This window comes from Thunnus albacares, chromosome 16 (assembly GCF_914725855.1).
Source record: "Thunnus albacares chromosome 16, fThuAlb1.1, whole genome shotgun sequence".
Classification (NCBI taxonomy): Eukaryota; Metazoa; Chordata; class Actinopteri; order Scombriformes; family Scombridae; genus Thunnus; species Thunnus albacares.
The window spans coordinates 18907692-18913691 of record NC_058121.1 but is presented as its reverse complement, the minus strand read 5'-3'; the positions used below and the strand labels follow the sequence as shown (position 1 = coordinate 18913691).

General features: G+C 41.1%; 1 protein-coding gene across 1 annotated transcript in view; it reads left to right on the top strand.

Moving 5' to 3' along the window:
- Positions 1 to 3083: 3083 nt before the first annotated feature.
- The window catches only part of LOC122999679 (1-phosphatidylinositol 4,5-bisphosphate phosphodiesterase beta-4-like), a 72624-nt gene continuing 69707 nt past the window's right edge, over positions 3084 to 6000 (top strand). Inside the window, exon 1 of the mRNA XM_044376804.1 lies at positions 3084 to 3332. The gene's annotated coding sequence lies outside the window, so the exon portion shown is untranslated. The remainder of the gene's footprint in view (positions 3333 to 6000) is intronic.

Genomic DNA, 6000 nt, shown 5'->3' with positions numbered 1-6000 from the left:
TAAATAATCATCAGTAATGTGGACATAATGACCAAGTGGGTAAAGGCAAATAATAGAAAAGCTAGAACAGTCCAGTACGTTCAGAAAATTACATCACTTCAAGTAATGCAGCCTTTAAAACCAGGAAAAGACAACACTTATACCATATCACAATATCCAGTATCTAAGACGATATCTAGTCTCATATAACGATATCAATATAATATCGATATATTGCCCAGCCCTACTTTGAATGTGAATTTTCAGCTGTGTGCACACGTGCTAGTGTGTGTGTGTTTTCCAGACTACATAAACACTGTCCTTCTCAGTCTCAGCTCCTGAGCAGAATCCCAACAGGCAAGAGGAGATAAGACAAGCCTGGTCGCCCATAACAACCACTGTGACCATTCAGAGGCCTCCATGCATACCGCCAACTAGGAAGTGAGCTAATTAACCCTGAGTTCAGGACGGAAGGACAGCAGCTTTTTAATAAGATTCTCTGGGTTATATAAACAGTGACGCCCCTCCAAACTCCCAGGAATATTATCGCCCTGCGTCTGTCCATCTGCTGCGGGGAATGAGGAGGAGGAGGAGGTGTCCTGTAACTGGGCTTTAATGAGGCACACCAGGACAGCAGAAGTGAAGAGGACCACAGGGCGCTGCTTGGAAGGTACACTAAAAACACACACAGACACACACACACAACCACATGCATACTGTAGATGGACATATAAAGGCATTCACAGACATTTTAAAGTACTACTTGAAAGGATCTTTACTTACTACTTTCAGTCTTTGGCCCTTTCCGCTATGCCTCAGATATCCTGATGTAAACCTAATTTAATCCTAAACCCAAGGCATAACCCTAAAGTAATGTTAACATTAAACCTTACTTTAATCTTGCCTGAATTAAATTCTGATTGTAATTCCTACATTATCCCTAAAACCATGTCCTGAAACCTAAAATCAACCTCCTTTAAAGGGATGTGGACGGTCAGAGTGGCCTTGCCTCAGAGGATTTTCCTCATTATTATTTCACCGCATCGTTTTTAGACAATTTAGAGTTCATAAGTGTAGAAATACAAGAACATGTACGCACAGAATCAGAGGCTTTTTCTTTCTAATGTCACAACACTTATAGTTTGCTTATGTATTGTGGCACAAGTCTGTGGAAAGAAATTCATCATGTAATGGTTAACCTTTAAAGGAGTACTCCATTGATTTTACACATGAACATCACTTTACTTGTCACGGGGGTACTGCTTGCCTGTGTAATGTCCTCTGTGGGTCTAGAAGAGCTTTCGAATGTCTGAGAAAATAATGATGTTTAACAGAAAGCCTGCATTACAAACCGGGGCATTGAGTTTGAAATACGTTGGCATTTACCAAACAGGGAGAGTCTCATGTTGCTGCATTGATCTTGACCATTTTCTAAAAATCTGTCTCTCCCAAGTGCTCCAACTTTAAAGAAGTGCAGCATTAACTTGCTAGAATACCCCTCAGAAGTATAATGCGTCACCATTTTAGAGACAGAAGGATGTATTTCATTCATCTATAGCCCCTCCAAGACCATATTTTCTCATTTTATACCTGCAGTATATTTAATGTGTCCATCCTGATGCCGCTTTACATCAAAATCTAGCTGTAGCTGCTCATAACTGACTTCAATTTAATTCAGCTTAACATAATGTAGACTATGAATTTAACATCATAATGATTCATGTCTGCCTAAAAACTTTGGTAACTCTATTTTAATGATGTAAAAGCTAAAAGAACCATCTGCTGTATCACTGCAATGGGATTAATATTACATTAAGTGATGCCATTGATAGAAAAAAAAAAAGTGCAATGAACTGACTACTGAGCACCTCTGAGACACACAGTAAGTGCACAATAGTAGAAACAGAGCAGTATGGGATTAAATTAGTGTCATAATAATTGAACAAAATCTCCCAGGAATCAAACAAAACAAATTTAATTGAAAGTGAATAAATATAAATTGAAACAAACAAACAAAAAGTATAATAAAACTATACAAAAGTGCTACATTTGATTACAATATTCTCACTTTTTCTTTCACTGATCTGGATTTCTCTCCTTTTTTTCTATTTCGCTGCTGAATTTTTCAGTTTCAGTTCTGAATTTTTCAGTTCTGACACAAAGCTCTCATGATGGCAGGTGTCACAGGGCTGCATCCACATTTAACATTTATTTTGGGGGGGACAGGTCAATGAACCAAATTGGTATAAGTGACACAATTTATGACTTACAACTAGGCTATAATATTTTCTCCAACTAACTAGTTGAAGCTGGAAAATTCAGAACTGCTACTGAAACTTCAGCAGCGAAACTGCTGTGATTGCAAAAGAGAAATCCGAATTAGTGAAAGAAAAGTGAAAAATGTTTCACTCTTGCATAGTTTTACTGCAAGTTTTGCCTTTTAAGTTATTTTTTGGTTTTCAGTTTATTTCTATTCACTTTCATTATTCATTTTGTTTTGTTTGAATTTTGGGAGATTTTGTGCAATTATTATGACACAAATTTAATCCCGTAGAAGCAGCATAATGCAGTGGTTCTCAAAGTGGAGTCTGGGGACGCCCAGGGGTCCTTGAGGGGGTTCCAGGGGGTCCCCAGCGAAAAGGGGGATAGTTTATTTTCATTATAATTCCATCTATAAGTAACACATTGACAGAATGTGTGACTATTTTGGTCATGGGTTTCATACACGTTATGTAATGAAACATCTAAAAGCAAAAATATTATCAATTGGGGGTCCCTGGTCTAATTTGTGTCAATTTAGTGGTTTTTGACGTGAAAAAGTTGGAGAACCACCGGCAACCAGTGTGTGTCTTTGCAAAGGGAGGAGGGGGAGGCACTGTTTCAACGCATGGCGGCTACAGTAGTCAGCTGTTAGAAAAGCAGGGAGGAGCTGGATCTGGTTCTTCTGGATGACTCACTCTGTCAACCCTAGGCACACTCATTCACTTATTTGCGCACACGTACAAAAACACACGCACGCGCGCACACATACACACACAAACACATTCACGCGCAGGCACGTTGTGGTGGGGGGAGGAGGAGGAGGAGGAGGAGGAGGGGGGGGAGGCACTGCCGAGCCGAAGAGGGGTTCCTAATCAAATCGCATCAGGACCGTTCATTCTCCACTGGAGGGCGAGTGGTACAAGAGCACCGGGACACTCCGGCAGCAGGGAGACGGGATAGAGCCGCGGCAGCAGCTGGAAGGCAGACAGGCAGCCACACAGAGAGAAAATCCCGACCCGGACTCTGCAAAGCATCATTTCTTTCCGCCGTCGGATTAAACCCGCCCCCGTCTCCAACATCACCGAAATAACGTAAGAAACAAACCTAAAGCTATCCGAAATGTCTCTCGTAGCTGCTAACGGAATATTCAAGAGTTAACTGTGCAGACTGCTCCCGTTAAACGTTGAGCTACACTGTGTGTTGAATTTAACGTGTTTAGTTCGGCTGGATGCTGTGGACACACAGGACCTCTCATTTAAACCCCATCACGCCAGCTTTCAGAGGCTCACTCCAAATCCTCCTCGCATCATTCAGACATCACACATCCTCTCTCTGCCCTCTCTCTGTCTCTCTGTTTCACACACACACACACACACACACATACACTAACACACACACAGCTGGAGACAGTAGCCTTTGCTAGCTAGCTAGTCAGACGCATAAAATAGACATTTTAGCAATTTGATATCGAATTTACTATCGCAGCGGCTTATCTTCCAGGTAAATACCGTACAACAGAAAGCCGCTGCGGCTGGAAAACTTGATGAAATGCACGGGTTATTGATGTTTCCAACGGCTGGGAGGCTAGCCAGTGCGGCTAGCTGTAGCGGGACAGAGCAGAAGCCAGCCGGCCGATGACAGGCACACTGCACACTGCACAGTGGCCATAAAAGTCAACCGACAAACCGACATAACCTGGCTTTTTATGCTTGCTATATTTACACACGTGTGTGTGTGTGTGTGTGTTTGTGTGTGTGTACCCTGTGGTTTGCTGTACTGTATTTTTGCAGTGTGTTGACCTGCCAGAGAATTTTTGTACAATATGTAATTTAATGTGTAGAGCTGGTGCATCCAAAGACTGCTGCTGTGAGTCTGGGAGCTGCAGCTGCCATGCATACATCCCAGACGGCAAGGTGTCATTGCTTAGGGCAACCGAAAAGTACTGGTTTCTTACGGGAACTGGGTCTATTTAATGTCCAAATCAGTGCATTTTCTGTGTCATATTAATGTTGGTTCAATTAGCAGTACAATGTTAGAATAATACATTTAAGTGTTAGATCTACAAATATTGTGCCTTATGTTTTGTCTGTTTTCAATGCATTCAGTACATGCATTCATGTTCTCTACATGCATCAAATGAACAAGCAAAGATGTTGAAAGTTGGATTTCGGTGTTGATACCTTGATATTAATTCAAGGTTGCATCAGTGTCAGTTTGCTGCCTGGAACTTTTTATCCATTTTTATTCACGTGAAGATATATATATATATTTAAAAAAAAAACGTCTTTCTGTGATGCCAGAACAAATGACAGCCTTGCTTGGTTTGACACAGAGTCAGACAGCAGGTTTCTATTTTCAAAATCTGTTTTATCACACGCACCCAGAGGAGAGAGCATGCTGTTTGTTCAAGAACAGCCTGCGGGCAACTCCATAGGCTTATTTGCAGTGCAAATAGTACATAATGTGTTTTTGCGTTCATGGTTTTGCTTGGTTTGGCCGCCTCCAAAATTAATTAATGAATGGGTGTAAAGTAGATGGTGCCTCAACAAAAACTTGTTGCATCAGCTAGTTCCACTTGCTCTGTCCACATACCGTCTGATACATTATGAACCGATCTTTGCAGAGAAATCTGAATTTCCTCTTGTAAAACGCAGCACAGGTATATTACAGTGCATTCTTAAATGTTGTTTGGCCACTATATCTAATCTCACCAGGCTTTTGAACATGGGCCGCAGAGTGTGTCGGCCTCTATTATTGTAAAATTACAGAATGTTGTGTCCCACTGCTCCTTTCGAAGCGTGTCCTCTGCTGCCCATGAAAGATCGCGGCCATTATGTAAAGAAAAACAAATTCTGCTCTGGCTTATTGACATTGCCGCGTAAACGTTTCACTGGTGATTACAGAGGCAAACACTACCCTCCCTCACACAATAACAATCCCTTACCTGTGGCTTAAACCCAGACTGTGAAGCATTTTGATGAATAGAGGTGGGCTAAGAAGCTTAAAGGCTAACTGAGGGTGTGCAGGTGTTTTATTATTTTCTTTTTTTGGACCAGATGGCATTGTAAGTGTTTTAGTGTCTTTGGTGCACCTATTGATCAATGTTTTTGATAAATTTTAGCTTTTTCCAGGAGGCTCTGCCCATTATGGTGCTATCATGCCGTATGTTAATTTGGTAAAAGGATGGCTGCATCCCTATTATATTTGACAATTTATTCATTTTAATGATGTCAGGGACAAAAATTGACTGCACTTTTTGTATCTTATCATGATGGAAAGCAGCCAGTAGTCTACAATTCAAATTGAATGTCATTTCAGTGTTGCAGATATTCTGTAATATCCTGTTCTTGGTAGATTTTGTGAGCGCTGAATCTCCCACTTTTTAGATTTTGCCAGTCTAATTTTGATACCCAAGAAATTACCTACTTTATTTAAACTTGCCGGTCCTGAACTGACAGGTGTAACTACATACACAGTGGGTCTGCTCGCTGATTTGTTTTAAACTGAGTGAATTCGCCCTATGGTGTCCTGCTTGAAATGTATAGCATGGAAGTGAGCTCTGTGCAGTGCAGCGGAGGGTCGTGCGCTTTAATTTACTGTTCGGAATTGGATGGATTGAAATCGAATCGCAGTATTTTTTTGACATCTCTGTGCATTTAGCCGGACAGAATAACAATATCTTTGCTTTGAGTCACGGAGAAGCCAAAAATCAAACTTGATTTCAACTCTCGGATGAAAAGAGAGCATATAATGGAGAGG